This window comes from Gymnoscopelus braueri (genome assembly GCF_963280865.1).
Source record: "Gymnoscopelus braueri genome assembly, chromosome: 2".
NCBI classification, from domain to species: Eukaryota; Metazoa; Chordata; class Actinopteri; order Myctophiformes; family Myctophidae; genus Gymnoscopelus; species Gymnoscopelus braueri.
In genome coordinates, this window is record NC_137604.1 from 37,433,027 (window position 1) to 37,455,350 (window position 22,324).

Below are 22,324 nucleotides of genomic sequence, written 5' to 3' on the forward strand. Positions count from 1 at the left end.
ATTTGGTCTCACCACCAGCCACACCTCTCTCTCTCTCTCTCTCTCTCTCTCTCTCTCTCTCTCTCTCTCTCTCTCTCGCCTTGTCACTGATCCCATACTCCCCTCTCTCTTCCCCCACTCGCTATCTCTCCTTCTTGCGTAATGGCTTGTCTTGCGCTCGGCCGACCGCGTGCTGTCTCAGGGATATTGTCCATGTCTCATAGTATGTAGGTCAGTCGGGATGGGGGGGGGTGGTGGTGGTGGGGGGTCTTTCCTGGTTGTCAGGCAGGCAGCCAGGCTCCCCAACATACTTTCTCCAGCATTTAGCTCATGTCCATCTCCATGTCCATCTCTCTCCATGAGTGCTGAGAGAGCCAGGGGAGTCCAAGCATTCCTCAGGGACATCCCTGTATACATGCTTGAGACCCTGTGTTTCTGCTCCAGTCAGAGTAAATGCTGTTAAGTCTGCCCTTGGTTTGTTGTGGAATTTGTTGTTTCAGCAACAATTGTTTGGCCATTATATGTTTTTGTTAAGTGAAAGAAAGTCAATATTTTCTTTCTCTGATATTTCTTACTATTGTGAAATATGTAATTGCTTTATAGACTGCATATTTTTTTCCTTTTTTTTTTTTACTATGTTGTGTGTTGTTAATGCTGTATGATGCTGGGTGAGCAAAGTTCCCACCTATCCTACCTGAGGTGCACTTATGGCTGAAAAAGGAACAGTTTAAATTGGCCGAACAAGCTGGGAACGTCAGTGTAGGTTAACTTACACTGTAGGTTAACACGCTTAACTTTCAACTGCAGTTGAACTGCTCAGTGGCCAGGGGCGGATTAACCCTTCGTGGTGCCCGGTGCTTGAACCCGGTTTGGTGCCCCCCGGAGCGGGGGGGGGGGGGGGGATGACGCCATTTGGTGCCCCCCCAAGGGTTGGTGCCCTGTGCTTCAGCACCTCAAGCCCGTTGGATAAGTGGCCAGCAGTAGGCCCAATAGCCCGTGGTTGCAATGTGACCGTATGTATATGAAACAGGCTGCTGTAAAAGAGCGCTCAAGCATGAACTCAGTTCGGGGCTCTCCCCAGGCTGGCAGAGGGAGAGTAGCACCCAGGATTACAGCTTAGGCAATTGGCATTGGGTGAAAAAATGGGTTACAAAAATTGTGCGATAAAAAAGAGCGTACAGTTATTTCTTTCCCTTCGATACAGTTAAGCACATTTTTGGATGTTATGAATTTCATCATGTAATATCTCTGTAAAATAGTGTTACAAGTTATATTGTTGTTTCTGATACCACTTTGTAAGAGCAGCAGCTGTCACAATGTTTTGATAACTTGTCACTTCAAAATGAGCACACTGTATTCATGTTTCAGTATACTTCCATGGTCGTAACAGAGGAGCAGGATAATCCACTTTGTGTTTTGTTTTTGAGATGGTTCTGATTTATTACACAGCACAGTTAAGAATTTAAGTAAAAAATAAACTGACAGAGGATGACATGTGACAAGGGTCACAAGTCTGAAATGAACCTGAATGAATGGCATTGCAGTCAACCAACTGCAACCTACTGGCGCTACACATACTGTCACATAGACATACAGTATTGCATGCTGTCCGAAACAGTGTGACTGTTAGTAGGCCACTGTCACCCATAGGAAGACACAAAATTAGGTGGGTTTCAGGATTTCAGTGCTGTACAGTACATATGAGTATATCCACTATTTATGGGTCAACATGTATAATGCAACGACACACACATAATGCACTGTATTTTGTTGCTATAATTTTAATGGAGAAGCTGGAACAATACACAAGCCCCAACTGCTAATTACATCTTAGTAAACAACTAAGTACACTATGAGGAGGAAATCAATACACTTGATAAACACCAAAACGTCAGCAACTAAATTCTTAAAAAATATATAGGCTATACTGTATATTGTTCCAGATGCTGCTATATACACCTTGTCTTTTGTATAAGAACGTGTTGGGGGGTTGACCCGTTAAAGAGAACGTTCATTATCTTAAAGATTACATTTTCAATCCCCAACATGTCTATCCGTAGTCATACAGTATGTCTTGTAAAAGGGCCCTCAAGTGAGAAACTCAATCCCCCTGGTTATTCACTGTGTGGATATGAACATTATCTAAATATTTAAACGCTAAGTAGCTGCTACACGTTAGAAGTGTCTAAGGAGGTAAATGTTAAAGTGAATCAGTAAGTAGGATGGATGTTCCATCTCATTGACTCTATTTCCTAGCGATGCTCTTTTTCTGCCTGGCTAGTTATTGTACCCTCTTGGGTTTGATTGACAGCATGATCACTGATACTGTATGTCCTTTATCGTAGCCCCTCCCCCTCCCTCTCATGCAACTCCAGCCCCACATACACCCCTGGGAGAAAGATCTATTATTTTCATACAGCATTCATATTCGACCCATGACATGTCGAGAGAGAGAGAGAGAGAGAGAGAGAGAGAGAGAGAGAGAGAGAGAGAGAGAGGCAGACAGACAGACAGACAGACAGACAGACAGACAGACAGACAGACAGACAGACAGACAGACAGACAGACAGACAGACAGACAGACAGACAGACAGACAGACAGACAGACAGACAGACAGACAGACAGACAGACAGGTCATATCATAAATGGTAAAATGGTAAATGGTGCATTTATATAGCGCTTTTATCCAAAGCGCTTTACATTGACTGTGCCATTCACCCATTCACACACACATTCATACACCGATGGCGGAGGAAACCATGCAAGGCACCAACCTGCTCATCGGGAGCAATTAGGGGTTCAGCGTCTTGCTCAAGGACACTTCGACAGTAACATAACAGAGATGGCCCCTTCATAATTCAGCATGAGTCTCAGCCTGGACAGCCTGACTGGTTTGATTGCTATAGGTTATGTTGACTGCAATAATAGATGGCCTGGGAATCTGAGTGGTTTCTGAATTCATTTGGATTTGGACCTCATCTCATTCTCTCCTCTATTGGGAAATACTGATTGAGCATCGTGCCCCATGGGATCTCCTCCCTACTTTATCCTCCATCATCTCCCCATCTATCTGCCCAACCCTTACTGTTACTGTCAATGTGAAATATCATGTGATGCTTGTCTCAGTCCCCCTCTCACGTTGTCTTCCTTCTTCAACCATGTTCTATATTTTGTCTCAATTCCTTGCTTTCCCCCTTCCGCCATATTTTTCCACTGTTGATGATCATGTGATGCAATGGGATGTTTGCTTTTTTTGCTCTCTCTCACTCTGTCTCTCTCTCCGTCTGTCTCTGTCTCTCTCTCTAGCCTTACTCTCTCTATAATCCCCTGGATGAGGACATTAAATGGATTCTGCCAGTACAGTGGGTGTGGATTTGATGCAGCAGCTGTGAGAGGTGTAGACTGGACTGGAGTACTCTGTTAATTGTTCATCCATGGAAGGGAGTGAAGCTATCGGCATCCTAAATAGACCACGTTTCTCTGTGTTAAATTCACTGTGGCCCTCCGCCAAACTCTAACGCACTTCAAAGCAGAGAGTTTTACTTTGAACATGAGGATTTGAGCACAGGATTTCAGGACAAAATAATGAGATAAAAACCTCTTGTACTCTGCTTTTGATGAGTTGATGAGAACCGGTAAAAGATGAAAAGGAAGAGTGTCCTTAACCTGATGCTGCACTTCCTGATGGAAACAAAGTTGTGGCCGAGGAGGAGCTGCAGTGAGTCATTTGTTTGGAAACTATCTGTTCAACTCTTTGTTTGGAAACTATCTGTTCAACTCTTTGTTTGGAAACTATCTGTTCAACTCTTTTAACGGTGGTTCTCAAAGAGGGGTCCGGGGGGGTTCCGGGGGCTCCCCTGCAAAATGAGTTTATCTAGCATTATAACCGCTTCAATCTGGGAACCCATCGCCAAATGAAAAGGAAAAACAGCGCCCTCTGCTGTTTTTTACTATCTCAGTTGGCTCTGGGAGGAAGTTGACGTAGCACCCGTGCGCAGGGAAACCAGGGTTTTGGTCTGCCTTCAGCCTTTCACTTCCGGTGGTGCGACCATGTTTTCATTCCCAATAACAATATTTCTACACGGAACACTAACACCACTCCTCCCAGAGAACATGGATCGTTTTGGTTATAAGCCCACTTGTTTCTATGATGAAAGAGCAAGTTAAAATGTGAATATCTTTCCGTGGTTTTGTCTGCTCCGAGGACGCTATTGTTAAATGAGTTTCGGTTTGTTTCGAGTGGGGAAGGATCGGCGGACACGTAAATCCCGCCCACTACATTTGATTGGGTAAAGCGCGGCCTGCTTCCTGATCTGAAGGCACGCCCACTTGTAGGCCAGTGCGTACGCGATATGACGAACCCCCCCGACAGATTCAAACGCAGAGCAGAATCTGTTCTTAAGAGATTATAACCGCTTAAACAATATTTTATAATTTTACATCGAATATGGCTATTAGAAAATAAAAATAATCGTTTTTTGGAAAATCTTGAATTTTCTCTTGGAGTCCATAATGTCACATGGGGGTCTGTGGCCAAATACATATCAATTTGGGGGTCCTTGATATGAAATTGTTTAAGAACCACCGTTTTAGCCGATACATGACATCAGATGTGAATTTCCCTTATGTGGTTTTATAACAGAGACAAGATTTCAGAGCCACAAAAGTGTTTTTGTCTTGTTGATTAAAACTTTTACATTGTTTCTTTTTTCTTTCTTTCTGAACTGCAGGTGACCTAACATTGTCCTTGACATGACCTTGGGATGGTAAATAATGCATAGAGACCCTGTGAATATGGGTTAAAACCATATTGTGAAAACCACATGCAGTGCCTGGGGGTAGCATCTCAAATGCTTAACCATTAAAACCTTCACTGTGACACTCACTCAGAGCAGTATTGTAGTGTGTGTGTGTGTGTGTGTGTGTGTGTGTGTGTGTGTGTGTGTGTGTGTGTGTGTGTGTGTGTGTGTGTGTGTGTGTGTGTGTGTGTGTGTGTGTGTGTGTGCGCGTGCGTGCGTGCGCGCGCGCGCATGAGAGAGAGGAATGTGTGTGTGTGTGTGTGTGGGGGGGGGGGGGGATGAGAGAGAGAGAAAGAGCATAGTAAAACAAACAATTGTTAAGCTCAATACATGCTCCTTCCGATGTCGGAAAACAATTCTGTTTGGGACAGGCCGTGTCAGGTTATCTTTTTTTTCAGAAAAAGGTTTGGACGTGGGAAGGAGCTTATTGTGCTTTATACTGCTACTACTACTACTACTACTAGGCTACTACTACTACTACATTACTACTACCGTACTAGCAATCTTTAATAACGCCACTGCCACTATCTTTACTGTGTGTATTATCATTATTATGCTCAATATTGTTTGGTCCAAGTTTTAAGATTATTAGCCTTGACAGGAATCTTTACCACTCCCAAAAACTCAAAGTTCAGCAAATCTGAGGTTTTATTTATTGATTTATTTTCTTCATAAACAGCAGTTATAAATGTACAGATATAGCTGTGCCCTGGAATTGACTCCTAGCTGTCATATAGAGTTCCCATCTAGGTGTGACTCAGCAGACAAACCGTAACCTTGATGACCCAGAGAGGTGATGGAGGGATTGGAAGTGGAGATTCATTTTGGCTGATGTTGCTTCGCCTGCGGCTGCGCAAACACACACACACACACACACACACACACACACACACACACACACACACACACACACACACACACACACACACACACACACACACACACACACACACACACACACACACACACACACACACACACACACACACACACACACACCGGAACAGCTGCCATTTGTTGTGCAGAGGACTTAGCACTGACGAAGGTCCCAGGACCAAAACGTTTGTACATTCTCAGAGTTAAATTAACACTGAGGGTTTTACTGTGAAGTTTTGTCATCTAGTGGTTTGTAATCAATCATTCTTTATGAGTACAAGCTACATCAATGATTCTTGAAGAAGATGATACCTACAGTACATCTCAAAATGAAGAAATAATCAGGAATAAGGTGATGTTAAAATCATTTCACTTCATGAACATAATTTCCGACTGCACTGTCACTGCAGTGTTGCAACGATGTTGCTCCACACAAAAGCAAAAATAATTCTATGTCCCTATATAGCTTAGATTGTTCCTCATAACAGTGAGACATTGACTATTATTGAGCAAAGGGCATGCTTTTCTTTTTTTAAACAAATGCACTGGTTTCAGTCTCTGTACATTTTCCATGCAGGCTGCCAGTGTTGCTCACTGAGGTGGAAATATTGGCCTGGTAATATGTGCTCAGAGAAGGTGAAAATACTGCTTCAGGTTGGCAATCAGTGACAGAAACGGTATGTTCTATTGAAATCTATTCTATGTCTGGTGCAAAACATCAGCCGATATATCGAGTATGGTCTCTGTAGTTGGATGAGTAGAGCATGGCAACTAGCGAACAGGGTTAAGGGTTCCATTCCCGTTGGGGCCACTAATGTCAAAAATGCATGCACTCAAGATACTGCAAGGCACTTACAGTAAAATGCTTCCACCAAATGGTGTACGCTACAGTATGTTGTGATAAATGTTAAAGTGCAGCTACTGTACACTATATGGCATGTCATTCCATTTGACTGTAGGCTGTAGTGAATTAGGTTGAATGAATGAGTAGTTTATTAAGCCCTTTGGGGATGCTGGGTTACATAAAGACATAGTCATTCATGTGTTAACTGTGTAGTTAAGGGCATTGTAACATACAGTTGTGAGTGGTAATTGTTATAATGATTTGAAGAGACAGTCATCTTTTCAAACAGATCACTTTCATAACTGGAGGTGATGGGTTTACTTCTTTTTTTGTGTTTTGTCATTTTGACTGTTGATATGTATATTTTGCCCACCTTCACTCTCCTCCAACATCCAAGCCATGTTTCTTAATTTTGGCATTCAGCAAATGCTCTCACCCAGAGTGACTTACAAAGTACAAGATCGGAGTAAGCGGCATGAATCCAGCCAACAGCAGGGTAAGTAAACAAAGTGCCAAGAAAACAATGAAGTGCTACAAAGCAATTACAGTGAGTAAAAATCATAGCATCTGTTTAAATAACATACTTTGTATCTCTGGGCAGGAAAACAGCATACTGTGCATCTGACATACATAGCATATGTGGAAAAACTAACCAACATAACTAGCATCTATCGAAACTGTATCTAAATAAGTACTGATGCAAAGAAATAAGGATTATGAGTGAGTTGAAGTGGAGTTTGAAGAAGAGGTGAGTTTTCAGACTGCAGCAGAAGATGGGAGTGAATCTGCAGTTCTGACTGTGGGAGATGAATTTCATGACAAACATAGGAAGGGCACTCCCCATGCACCTATACCTACAGTATGTGTAGCCTACTTCCTGCACAATGCCCATAACAATATACAGTAAGATAATACACAGACAAAAGTATTTGATAAACTATACAGTATGCAGGCTATTTTACAAGTGGAATCAAATGAGCTTAAAGTGCCTTGAACGAAACAAAACAGAGCTTTTGAACCATTCCTCAATTCAACGATAGTAAACTTTGCCCATGTCAACATGAGCTGCACCTGTTATTGTATAGAGTGAATTAGCATCGCATCACCATGGTAACCATGTCTCCTGTTGTCATGAGTTGTGACAGGAGTTATCTCATTATGCGTGAACGTGAGGTGTGAGAGATCACATTACCATAGTTCACTGCCACTAGTCTCCATGAGAACTGGGGCTAAATAAAGCCTAAGTTATACTTAGTTGCGTGCAGGTGCACCAAAAATAGCCGATCTACAAGCCCTCAATGCTCACGCATTGTGAGCATGTCGATCAGTTATTGTCGTTGCACGACAACGGTGCACAACTAAGTACAGTATAAACTACAAAAGGTCGCTCCTCAGAGTGCAGGTCTTACTGCAGTAGGTCTTTGCCAGGCAGGCTGGGTTGCCTAAGTACCCAGGGCTGTGTCAGTCAAGGGTTGCAGCCTGCAAGATGCGAGGAAGCTGCGGGGTGAAATGGCGTTGGCAAGAGATGGTTGAACTTTTCGTATTTGTGGCTCCTTTTGCTTTTGGAGATGCGCTCTACAGAGGCCCTTCAACATGCGATTCCGATTTGGGGTTGATATACACATACACATATACACATACACATACACATACACATACACATACACATACACATACACATACACATACACATACACATACACATACACATACACATACACATACGTTGCAACTACATACATACATACATACATACATACATACATACATACATACATACATACATACATACATACATACATATATACATATATACATATATACATATATACATATATACATATATACATATATACATATATACATATATACATATATACATACATATATACATATATATATATATATATATATATATATATATATACTTTTATTTTTTTTATATAATCATGAATAGTAGCCTAATGCAGGTGTAAGACCATTGTGTTTGTATTGTGTTATAATGCATAGTTTTCTATGCATTTCAGGGGTTTCGGGGTGTTTGACCCCCAAAAAGGTTTATGTGTCCCTTATTTTAATCTCTGGGAGTTGGCAACACTAACCTTGCCATACCTTAGCTTTTGCTGAACTGACGCCACTGAACTCTCACAACCTGTCATGCATGTGCACATACCTGCATCATAAACATACACCCTGGAAGTCTTTTTCCTGCCTTTCCTCCACTTACTCCACTTCTGCTCCACTGAGGAACTAATAACCCACAATTCCTTTTAAACATTCCTCTGGCGTGTCTCATCAGCAGACATTATAGCCATGCAAACCCCCCATAACTAGTGTGTGTGTGTGTGTGTGTGTGTGTGTGTGTGTGTGTGTGTGTGTGTGTGTGTGTGTGTGTGTGTGTGTGTGTGTGTGTGTGTGTGTGTGTGTGTGTGTGTGTGTGTGTGTGTGTGTGTGTGTGTGTGTGTGTGTGTGGTGGAAAAAGTACTCAAATACTTACTTAAGTAAAAGTACCAATACTGCAATGTAATGTAGAAATACTCTGTACAAGTAAAAGTCCGGAATTCAAAATGTACTTGAGTAAAAGTACAAAAGTATTGGTATCAAAATGTACTTAAAGTACCAAAAGTAGTAAGTACACATTAAGTAGAATGTCCCATTTCAAAAGTTTTCAAATAAATAATAATAAATAATAAAATGTACACCAATCTTTTGAAAATAGCAGATCTACAAGGGCTGAAGTGGGTAATCTATGTTTTGTAAAATCTAAGTAACTAGTAACTAAAGTTTTCAAATAATTGTAGGGGAGTAAAAGTATAGTATTTGCCTCTGAGATGTAGTGGAGTAGAGGTATAAGTATTCAGAATTGGAAATACTCCAGTAAAGTAAAAATACCTCAAAATTGTACTTAAGTACAGTACTTGAGTAAATGTACTTAGTTACTTTGCACACACGCACGCGCACGCGCACACGTGTGCGTGTCCGTGTGCGTGTGCGTGTGTGTGTGCGTGTGAGTGTGTGTGTGTGTCTCTGTGAGCCACTATAGGGTTTTAGTGAATTATTCAGTAACCATCTCATGGAAGAGAAAACAGACGGAAACACTGATCAGACACAATCAGTAGAATCAGTAGATCTACAAGTCTGTACGCTGTGATTCAGAGTTGGTTTACCAGGGTAATTCCACCATCCCAAACCTAATTGGTTCCAGTCCTCAATGTGATTCATTCTCCAAGAAAGACTGTAGCCATGGTCTTTGGGGCCAGATCAAAATATTTGGTTGAGATATGCTGGTAATTTTGTGGTACGTGTGAGTTTATGCAGGCAATAAATCTGCTTTTCATTGAAGTGCTTCTTTGCACAGCAGGGGACATAACAGCTGAATTAAACATCTGGTGGAAAAAAAGGTTTTCGCCAAAACTTTCTGATGAAAGCAGCTTGTAATCCTATGGGGACAGGCGCTGACAACAGATTCCTACATTTTGACCTGCACCATTCGTAAAGGCATACCAGTGAAGCTCAAGTCTGACTTATCTAAGGTACTCACAGATGTGACTAAGGTCAGCCAATGCTGCAGCTCAGCTGCAATGCTCAACAATGGTTACTGGAGTCTTTCTAGAATAGATTAATGCAGGTGACACAAAGGCTCAGTGGTTAACACTGTTGCCTCACAGCAAGAAGGTCTGGGGTTTGAAATTGACTGCGTTTTTGTTGTATTTCCTGGTTCTGCTCAGGGGCTGTCCACTGATCCTAATAGTTAGTGTTACTGAGGGTTTGTGTTTGTGGTGACACAAATGACTATGAGCTGAGCATGGAGGAAGCACCCCCCCCCCAAGCTGCTGTAAACAAATAATAACACCATTTTAAAGTTGTCAATACTCCACTGGTGGTGGTACGACTCCTACATGGATGAGGCTTTGTGGTTGCATGCTTTGACACACCCACCTACAATGCCATATGACTCTACAACCTACCTCACTGCTAGCACCGCAGGATAAATACAGAGCACTGAGGGAGTCTTAGGGAAGGTCTCTCTGGGGATGATGTGACTGTGTGTGAGTCTGTATACGTTTGTGTAGAAATGTTTGTCCATATTTGTTCATGTGTGTGCACATACATACATGAAAACATATGAAAAAGGAAGCAATAGAAATAGCCGTAACATGCCGTGCTGTGTAAGGTTCATAGGCGGGTGCAGTTATTGAAAAAAAGCACCTTACCCAAAACAAATTGCAACAAAACGTTTTTCAACTGTTTTTGGTAGTATTAGGTGTCCTTAATAACATACTAAAAGTTTACCAAAGTTTGATCACTGGAAAGGTGTTGTTTTCAAGATGGCGTCCAAAATGGCCAAAAAATCTTTAAAATAACCTAACTCCTTCATTATTTATCCTAAACAAGTACTTTTTGTGTCTAACCCTATGTTTTGGGGGCATAGAAATCCACAGGACTTGTCCAAATTGCAGAGATACATTTAGATAATTGTGAAATCCAATATTTTGTTTTTGACTCTATTAAAACCCTCTGAAATGTTCACCCGTTTCAACTAGTTATATTTGTTTTACTGGAACAAGGCTTCAAGATATCCTCAATACACAACAAAACAATAGTCACAATTTTCAGTCATTCAGAAGGTGGCAGAGAAAGAGAATATTGTCAGTTGATATAGTATTGCTTGCAATATTGAAACATTTTGGATAGCTCTGCGGATCAAATGTGAATCAAACTGTCATCTTGTAGACACATTAGGAAGGCAATCAGTGTGAGTGTGTAAAGAGGGGTGGCTACGGAGGTTAGTGCAGAGCTGTCAGAACCCATTTCTCTACTGGGTGCCTAGGCAGAGGGGAGTATGGGGGTGGGGTTGTGTGAGGAGGTAAAATGGGGTCTGGTGTAGAGTTTAGTGGGCCTAGGGTTCCCCTCAGGTGGGTACAGGGGAGTATGGGTAGTGGGGGTCACTGGATTGCTCCCTGGGCACTTGGAGCACAGAAGAGCAAAGTTATAGGAGCCAAGGAGACCCTGTGCCTCTCCTCTCCCCCATGTCCGAGGTGCAAAACCTTCAACAGTTGGCTCAGACATGTCCCATTAAAGCTATAGTGGGGCACTTGGGAGCTCAGGACGAGTGCTCATAGGCAGCTAAAGAGAATGGGGCTTGTCAGCCCCTGATGCACGTTGTGCATCGCGATTGCCAAATTCCAATTTTCAAGTGTCCATCCTCAAGTCCTCCACTCCCGCCTAAGCCCTGCCTCCGAGCGAGGAGGCAAGGAGCGTCATTTTGAAGTGACAACAATTATGACGTGTCACACAGTTGGATTGCTGGACTATTCCAGAGCTCGGAGGGTTGTCATGTGGAGGAGGAGAAATTATACGCCACGCATTTCAACGAAGACAGCTCCCCAAACGATACATGAAAGATACACTTGTATCTTGCCAGATTTCACTCCAAGTGACTCAGGGAGCCTGCGCTCACCTCACGCTGGAGGACAGAGTGAGGAGGAGGCAGAAATGAAGCTTGAGTATCCCTATGTCGCCTGGCTCACTGGATAGTCCCACTGGTCCCAAGTGGACCTCCATGCTGGCTCCTATGCCCGAGATGGGCACTCGTGAGTGGGCATAGTTAGTGAGGAGGGACCATGCAAGGCACCAACCTGCTCATCGGGAGCAATGAGGGGTTCAGCGTCTTGCTCAAGGACACTTCGACACTAACTCTAGGGGAGCGCCCCAGCCCGGGATCTCCAGTTCACTCTACCCGTCCACTCTACCCCTGAGCCACTGCCGCCCCCACAGTAGACACTAAATGTTGTGATAGCTCTGTGCTGACTTGCACATCCTCTCCAGGTCCATAAGGGGCCATTTCTCCACTGTAATATTTGAGAATTTGGCCAATTTGCTATTAAAAAGGTCTTAAGAGTCATTAAATTGTAACTTTAGAAAGGTGCAGATACCCTGTACACTTATACTGTATGTTGATTTGTTTACTGTTGAGTGAGACCCCCAGTTTGGGAACCACTGCCCTAGTGGACTAGGATTATTATTTCATTTCACCTTTACAAACAAAATAGTGAAGACATTTCTCGGTAAGGAATTTCTTCCAAGATTTGTGTAACATTCCCAGTTTATCACTTACAGCCATGTTTTTACAAATGTCACAGTACCACCCAGTAATAATGAATTTATTCCTTTTTGGTATGAAAATAAATCTCCTGAAAGCTTCAACAGAATGTGAATTACCAATTCACCAATCCTGGGCATTATGTAGAAAAGGGAAAAATGTCCAATTACAATGTTATATATATGTGCTTATAACCATGCCTATAACCAATTCCTTTAAAATTGAACTTGTAATCACTTGACTATAATTTATATATGCTAATTAGATTTCAAGATTACCAAAACATGGGGTTAGGCACCAACATTACTTGTCTAGGATGAATAATGAAGGAGTAATGGTCTTAAGGAACTGGTGGCGGCCATCTTGAAAATGTTACCTTTCTAGTGGTCCGATTTTGGTAAACTTTTGATATGTTATTAAGTACACCTAATACTACAATAATCCATTGAAAAACCTTTTGTTGCAATTTGTTTTGGGTCAAACCATAACTGCACCCGCCTATCACTGGACTCACACAGCACATTGGGTTGCAATGGAGCAAAGTTAAGTGGGACCAGCCATCGACCATCAACAGTCCAACACACTGGGAGACATGACAGAAAACTGTTTAGCTTCTTGGCAAACAGTCAAAACTCATTGAGTCTGAACTGTGACCAGGACAGACCCAAGCTCTGCATGTTATCACAGACATTTAGATAATGGAGATTTAGCTGTCTTAGCTCATCCAGACTGACTTATAATGTCTGAGTTTGGGTCAGTCTTGTGCAAGTATAGTTCAACTAGATGGATAACATGGATGGTGCAGAATATTTAGTGATCCACATTGTATTTTGTTCCAAAATGGTACACATCCTTTTGGTAATGGTGATAGTTGGTGCAGAAACAGCAACTTGCAGAAGACTACAGACAAGTAGACTAGCAGTAACTCTACATACAGTCAAAATTCAATAAACTGCAGTTGAGCAGTATGTCATACTGTATATACATACAGTACACATATCCCTCCACACATAAATATTCAACATTCAATCAAATGGGATCCTGTCATTTGCTGCTCAAAGCGTGTATTCCCTTGAAAGGAACTTTCAACACAAAAAAAGTGTGGCAAACGTCCTAACTTAATTAAATGAAACTGGAACAAGAGACTTAATTTATCCTGGTCTGTCCTGGCTTTCACACAGTCCCTCGGGGTGTCTGACTCTGAACGTGGTAATGAAAATATCACAACACATTCTACTCCTTCAGCAGAGAATTTATCTGTCAGGCTTTAAGGACTGATGTGTAATTTGGCTCGGGTTTGTGCAACTGTCACGTCAGGGTTGTTCCAGTGGTCACGAAACGGTCCAGCAATCTGTGACTCACACATACAGCCTTCCAGTAGATAGATATGACATTTGACTAAGCAACACTGTTGCTTAGTCAAATGGCACTTTAACTTTAATGTCACATCCATCACAGGTTTGCAGGTGTACAAAAGTGGATGAATTCTTTGTCATACAAGCTCCCATCATTTAATTTACAACTTTGCTTTACAATTTCTTCTTTAGCCGACCCCTTTGCTTTGGGAATCAAAACACTAATGCCAGCACTGTGTTGGTGACATACCCTAACTGAGCAACAGGATATCTACACTGTTTTTATTTAGCAAATCTCTTTACAATTCCCCAATCTACTTATCACTGGGCAAAATAAAAAACATGGTCATGCAGTGCCTGATATGAATAATGAATTGAGAGCTGAAGTGGGGCCACAGCTTAAAGTTCATTTGAAAAAGTCTGTTCCAAGGTGGGTTTGATTCCCCCTGGGCTTAGTGCTGGGGTTTCTGTGTGTGTTTCTCTGAGGTTTAGAATACAGTGCTATACATTTTCTAGCTCTGGCATTTTCTTAAGTTCCTTTTCATTTCATGAATACATGAATACAATTACAATTATCAGCTCACAATGAATCGTTTGCAAAGTGCGCTTATAGATTGTCTATTTTTAATATACATAGTATAAAATAGGGCTTAATTGGTTAATGTATGTTTGCAATAATAATCTAAATCTATAAAGTAAACTGTAACTAAACTTTTCAATTAATTGTAGTGGAGTAAAAAGTGCAACATTTGGCTCTGAGATGTAGTGGAGTAGAAGTTACTGTATATTTGTATACTTACTGTATATGACTGGTTTTGCTTCCATGCAAATAAGCCTAGTTTGAAGGAAGTGAACGCAGGCATTTTAATAATGAAAGGCCTCATGGATAAGACAGCTCAGAGGAACAACTGAAGCTGCTTAATTGTTCAGATGACATCACATGGCCTCCAGTGACAAGCTAAACACATAGGCATGGTACTGTATGTGTGCACACACACACACACACACACACACACACACACACACACACACACACACACACACACACACACACACACACACACACACACACACACACACACACACACACACACACACACACACACACACACACACACACACACACACACACACACACACACACACAGTGTAGCTTAGGGACCTTGCGTGAGAGACAATTTACAATTTAAACATTTAGCAGACAGTCTCTTAATTAATTAATTGTTGTCTCTTAAGTCTCTTAAGTGTTTGGTTCCTCGGATATTATAGTAGTAGTAGTAGCATTTGCAATAGTAATAAAGACGAACATATAAAATAATCAACAAGCAATAAAATAATCAACTGTATACAGCAGCAGTACACGTTGCCAGTAGAGGACAGTGTGACTCCACACAGAACTTTTAACTCACTCCTACACAATAAAATAGCTTACTAATTTCTACACACTTCCTGTCTATATTTATATCTACATCTGACCCTAAGGTATACATTTATGATGATTGTCTCTGGGTTAATTCACACAAAACACATATACATGCATGTATTTCCACTGTACATTTTAAGCCAGGGGTTTTCAATATTTTCCAGGTCAAGGACCCCTTAGCTGAGAGAGGTGCAAAGCTTGCAGGGGCATCCACTATTATTATTATCTTAATTTTTTGTAGAAAGCCTTCCATGGAACTTGATAAGAGGCTTCCATAGCTAGCTCACCATATTTGGCTGAAGGTCTCATCAATGTGTGTGGGTTTGAGACTAGCTGGGACTTTTTCCACAAGTTGTTCTTGTGCTTATGGGTTGTCTCCATAAGTGATGCTGCAGCTTTGATGGCTACATAGATTAATTTAACAGCACCAACACCAGTGTTGTGTAAATTAAATATGTATTATTATTATTAATTTAATTTTTTACACCTTATCGGTGCTAATAAGATGTTGGATTCATGTCAATGTATATTTTCAGACATTTACAACAAAATGGTCCTATCACAGAGAAATTTGGCAGCCGCTGAACCTCCTGTTGAAGACCCCTGTTTTAGGCCAATATGCAATTACTGTAGTTCAACACTCATATAAACCTTTTACAACCACTCATCTGACACACCTCCATAGCTCATTTTTGTCATGTCTCATGAGCGGACCCCTCATGAGCTGGGTCATGAGTAATGATACTAAATGTGCACAATTCCCTGTTGTCACATGCTGGTGTGCAGGTGTGGTGAGAACCCCAAAAAACCTAAGTTAGGTGAAATAGGTTACAAAGACAAGAACTGAAGAACACAAACTAAACATGCAACACAAGACAATGACCCAACCAGGACTGATGGGGAACACATGAGGGTGAATACAAATGAGATACAGCTGGGGAAGACCTACAACTATGAAAACTAGAACATGAACATCATACATAGAAATACAAGACTTAGACAAGACAGGCAAAGTCTGTGACACCCGTGACTATAGACAAGACAGGCAAAGTATGTGACTGTGACACCTGTGACTATCAGTAAAGGTTAGTAGCAGTCTAGCAGAGATGTATTCACTACTGAACTCCTGCTCGAACATAAAGCTGCCGTCACCTTCAGACTGACAGTCACCAGTCTCGGTGGTTAACCCATGACAGCTCTGACTTCTCACTCGTGTGAGGGGGGTGCCGGTGTAGTGACTTGCTTCAACACTTTTTTCTCCAGTTAAGTACACTAGTCTTTGTCTCAAATGAAGCGCCACACCTTTTTGCATGTTTTCATAGATTTGGGCCAGTTTTGAAGCCCTTCTTGTTGCTCCTTTTGAAGTTGCGCTCCTATCCATTTTTTTGCACATGATTCTGGTTGCAACAGTTCTGTGATCCTTGTACTGTTCTCTCTCTGATACTCTACTGTACCGTACAGTAAATGACATGGTATCAATATTTGAATGAACTCAGCGACTGCAGAGCAAAATCCAATAGAGGTCTTCTTTATTATTTGGTGACAGGGTGTCCTAGTGGTTAGAGAGACTGTCATGCAACGGAAAGGTCACAGCAATTGCCAATATGTCACATGACACTTTCTAACTGAAGGAGTAATCAATCAGCCAGCCGACAAAGAAGCTGTCCCATTACTTATGAAGTTCAAAGAGCTTTAGTTTTTTCACTGTCACACACAAACACGCACACGCACGTGCACGTGCACGTGCACGCTCACACTCACACTCACAGAAACAGCAGCACAGAGCAGTGCAGAAATGTCAAGTGGAAGGAAAAGGGCATTGTTAGAAAGGCTATCAGTATCACCTAAAGGTCAGTTCTCCCATCCCACTGTTTCTTCCTCTGAAGAAAAACTTGTATTTGATTTGATGGACATTTGTTCAAATGAAAATATAATTGTGAGAGATCTGTTTGGAAAAGTTGTAAATACTAAATGATTGATCGGAAGGTCCATAAAAACTGAAAACTGCTGCTCTGGGTACAGAGAGCAGATCTGTCCCATTTGACCTGAGAGATCTGGATGGTTCATGATGTAGCACAAGAACAGAAATGTATTTTGGCCCTAAACCATTCAATGCATTATAAGCCAACAGCATCAAATCAATTCTTTCAGTGATCTAAGAACCGGAGTGACATGTTCCACTTCATTGGTATTAATAAGGACTCCAGCCGCAGCGTTCTGAATCAACTACAGTCGTCTGATCGATTTAGTTTTTGAGGTAGTCAAGTCTACTGAAGATGAATGCATGGACATTTTCTAAATCTTGCTCAGACATAAGTCCTTTAATCCTTGATTATATGTGATAGTAGGCTGACTTTGTACTTGTGTTAATGTGGCTGTTAAGATTCAGGTAGGGAACACACACACACACACACACACACACACACACACACACACACACACAGACGCACACACACACACTCACTCACGCACGCACGCACGCACACACACAAAGACAACATCAAGGTAAATCACATGATCCTTACTCCCTCTCTCATACTCATACTTTCCAAAAGTATTTATCTAAATTATTTTAAGCCTGTAACCAAGCCATCCAGGCTCCTGGTGAATCATGACCATAAAACATTTGATTCTGTGTAAAATAATTGCAATAATAATCCCGGAAAAAAAGGGTATTTGAAAAAATAATAATAAAAAAGAAATGTAAAAGATTAAATATTCAAATATGTTTTTAGGTTGTATGATATATCAGAATAACTGATACAGTCAAATCGGGCACAAATGAAAGGCACATCCCTTTTAGGGTAGAGACTTTGCCACATTAATTATGGATATCTCCAAAGTATCATAATTGTATCGGCCTCAAAAGATCCATATTGAAACACACACATGCGCGTGCGCACACACGCACACACACAGGCGATACACTGTCTTCCCACCATGCATTGCTGGTGGCTAAACAAAGCCTTGATAGCAGGAAGAGAGAAAGGTCAAACCAATTAGCCAAACAAAGAGGCAAGAGACTGGGATCTTTAAATAGCATGGAGGGCAGCTGTGACCCCTGCAGCCTGAACCCCGGATCATCAAAAATAAATCATGAGATCAAATGAAGAACAACTAAATGATTTAAATGCAGTGGGCTACCAGGTAACCTGTGACCTTTCACCTACTTTAAATCTCTTAGCCTAATTGCTTTTCCGAAGTTGAATTTTCACCTGTCCTTTAATCAGCAAACAGACTTATTACCACCAGGTGAACATAGGTAAAAGCTATAGTCCCTGATAACCACTTACTCCACGCCAAATCTATTAGCAGAATATAGAATGACCCGTTCTGAGCTTATAGATTGGGTATTTTCACATAATGCTTGCCTGCCTATCCTATATTAAAATTGCCTAGAGGGTGGGTCGACGGTGGACGGTGGATGTCACAAACGTAACATGCGGACGTGTGAGGCGCACCGTTGCTCCGATCTGCATAAAACTTGGCACCAACACTGGTCAGGGGTCTGCCATCAGAATAGCCACACCAGGGGCCACAGGCGCACCATTGCTCCGCCCCTTCAGTGTTCCCATTGGCTGGGGTTTAAATGACCGTAACTCCAGTTCCCAGCATGTTACAGGGTCGAAACTTGGTGGGTGGTCTTACGGGACAGGCTGTAATTGCTTAAGCCCCGCCCTCTCTGTGTTCCTATTGGCTGGGCTTTAAACAGCCATAACTCCAGTTCCAAGCATGCTACAGGCCCCAAACTTGGTGGGTGTTTCCCACCAACTTCCAAATTCATCAGAAATTTGCACTGCCGGTTTTTCCTTCCTACTTCTGGTTTGTCGGATTGCCTTGAAACCCGCCCTCCACACACTCTGGGGTGTGGAGTTCCATGACAATGGTCTCAAACTAAATTAATAAATAAATAAAAAACATTGCACACATGTGGGGCACTACAGCAGTGTTACAACAGTTTCTAACATTTCAAATGGCCATAACTCAGTGACCATTGCTCTGATCAGTGCAATATAGGACTGGATTTGAAGGCCGCGTATCGGCCTGAAAATCTTGTTTTCACCTAATGTTCACCTAGTATGACATGCTCAGAATAGGAATTAAAATCATGTGGTTAATCCTGTTCAATTCTGAGGTACAAATGTTGAAGAGGATATGTGAAAGAAAGATTTGTTAAGTTGTGTTATCAAAAAGTCTTCGGCTAATATTGACACCCCCCCAACCCCACTTCATTAGTTAGTGCCAGTGAACTAGTTTTCAGCAGGCAATGAGGGATTGCAAGTTGCTTTTTCAGCCCCACCTGCAACTGAGAACAGCTAAGGGGATCCAAATCTTGGGCAAGAACACACTCTAGAGGACATCATAGGAACTGCACGAATATATTCATGCGTCTTCATCTGTCCTTTTCCTGTCACAGTAATAACTGGGGAAACATTCATCCTTGTCATTTACGCATTAGTGACACACTCTCTCTCTCTCTCTCTCTCTCTCTCTCTCTCTCTCTCTCTCTCTCTCTCTCTCTCTCTCTCTCTCTCTCTCTCTCTCTCTCTCTCTCTCTCTCTCTCTCTCTCTCTCTCTCTCTCTCTCTCTCTCTCTCTCTCTCTCTTCGCTCGCTCGCTCGCACGCACGCACGCACGCACGCACGCAGGCAGGCAGGCGCACACACACACACACACACACACACACACACACACACACACACACACACACACACACACACACACACACACACACTCATGCAAGCACACTCACTCTCATGCACGCACACACCACCCCAAAATGGTAAACAGTGTAGGCCTAATGAATTTTAAAACATGCAAATAGTGAGTGAAGCTATGGAATGAACACCATTAGGCTGTGATGTTTAAGGAATCTCATCTTAGAATCAGCAACGAATTACGCATGATGAGATTAATAATAATGTAAAAAATTTAAGCACGTCACTTCGCAGGACGTGCTGTGATTGGCTACCGAGATGCATGATGAAATTAATAACTCATAGCTCCGCTCACTTCACACTGGGTGTGATTTTTTACAGTCTATGCTCAGAACTCACCAAAATCCATCCGTACTTGGTAAAACAGAATCCATTCTTTTTGGGACGAAACATTCCCTCAGTAAGATAAAGGCAAATGATTTCAAGGTCAAAGTCGATGACACAGTAATCTCTAGCAAGGAAGAGATTACCTAATTGGTCTGTATTCTTGACAAATACCTGACACGTGAAAGCATGGAAACAAAGGTGATCAAAAAAGTAAGATCAAGAACAATATTTTTCGGCAACAAAAGAGCACTGCCACCCAAGTGTGGAATGCCCCCCATCCCTAATTTTTTTTTATCACTGGCTGGCTTCCTTTAAAACAGCCCTGAAAATTCACCTTTCAGGAGGCCAAAGGGGAAGGTAGTTATTACTTCTCCCTTAAACAGACGACCCCCCCCTTTCTTTACCCCCCCCATTCCCCCCCTTTGTTCCTACTCTGTACATATAGTGTTTTATATTTGTGATGATATTGAATGTTTGGTGCTATTTTATTCACCTGTTTCCTAGGCTGTGTGTTTTCCACTTCCTGTCAATTTCATTGGATATCATTGGTCATCTGACCAGTTTCATTGGATTTCATTGGATCAAATCGACAGGAAGTGGAAAACACACAGCCTAGGAAACAGGTGAATATGTTGATGAATTGAATACCTAGGACCCCAAAGACAAAGTGTTTGACTGTACTCGTGCTGTTTTTACATTTCTGTCTAATAACATTTTCAATCAATCAATCAAACCCAGCATCCTATGCTCAATGCTGGTCAAACGAGTTGTTGACCTACACAACATAAGGAGCTACTGTGTCCGTGCACACATTTGCATGTCTTTGTTTTTGTCGCATTCCTGAACGAATAATCCAATATTTGACTATTTGAAGTTAATATGAGACCAATCTAAACAAGAGCAATACTATGTTTAAAACATTCTCTTTGAACCTGGATCATCAGTAGGCCTCTCAGTGATTACACTGTGAGAGTTGTTTTGGAGTGCATATTATTATTTTATATAGTTTAGCATTGGTCTCCTACCACAGCAGTGTCAGCCTATTGGATTATTGGCTCAGGAATGAGACAAAAACAAAAACAATCTCCATAAATTCAAGGCTTCGTAGGGTGAGTAATTAATAGAAAATAAGTATTTTTTGGGTGAAGTATTTCATTGGTAACCAGAAGACTCAAAGACCCAAAACACACTCGCCCCCATTTATTTCACGGACCACTCGCCCCGAGCAGTTCTTGTATTCTTGTTTTCGTTTACTGAGGATAAGGTTAGGAATACGTTTAAGGTTAAGCATAGTTTTACTGAGCTTACGTTAAGAATAAGGTTAGGTTTATAGTCAGGGGATATTAGCAGAACATTTTCCAATCTTGGAATAAATTCCTTACCAAAAAAAAATCTTCACCAATGTGTTTGTAAAAGTGTCTAGTAACACATCTCACAAAGACTGAAATGCAGTTTCCCTAGGGGAATTTTTGACAGCTGCTGAAAGTTGGGGTACCCACCATATCCTTATGCGGGGGGGGGGGGAATCCAATTTTAATTCTGTTTTAAGTAGCATGTGACGGGTCAAACTAGGGTGTTTTTATTATTCTGAATCCATTGCAAGCATTTGTTTTGCACCAAAACCACTCCTTGGGCTAAAAACGGTCCAATCTCAATGGGCTTTTTACACAAAAAGTATACCTGGAAAAGGATGGCTATGGCCGTTTTTAGCCCAAGGAGTGTTTATAAGGTTATGTTGGGTACCCCAACTTTCAGGAGCTGTCACAAATTCTCCTAGGGAAACTTCATTTCAGTCTTTGTGAGATGTGTTACTAGACACCTTTACAAACACATTGGTGAAGATTTTTTTTGGTAAGGAATTTATTCCAAGATTTTTTTAATATCCCCTGACTATTAGGCA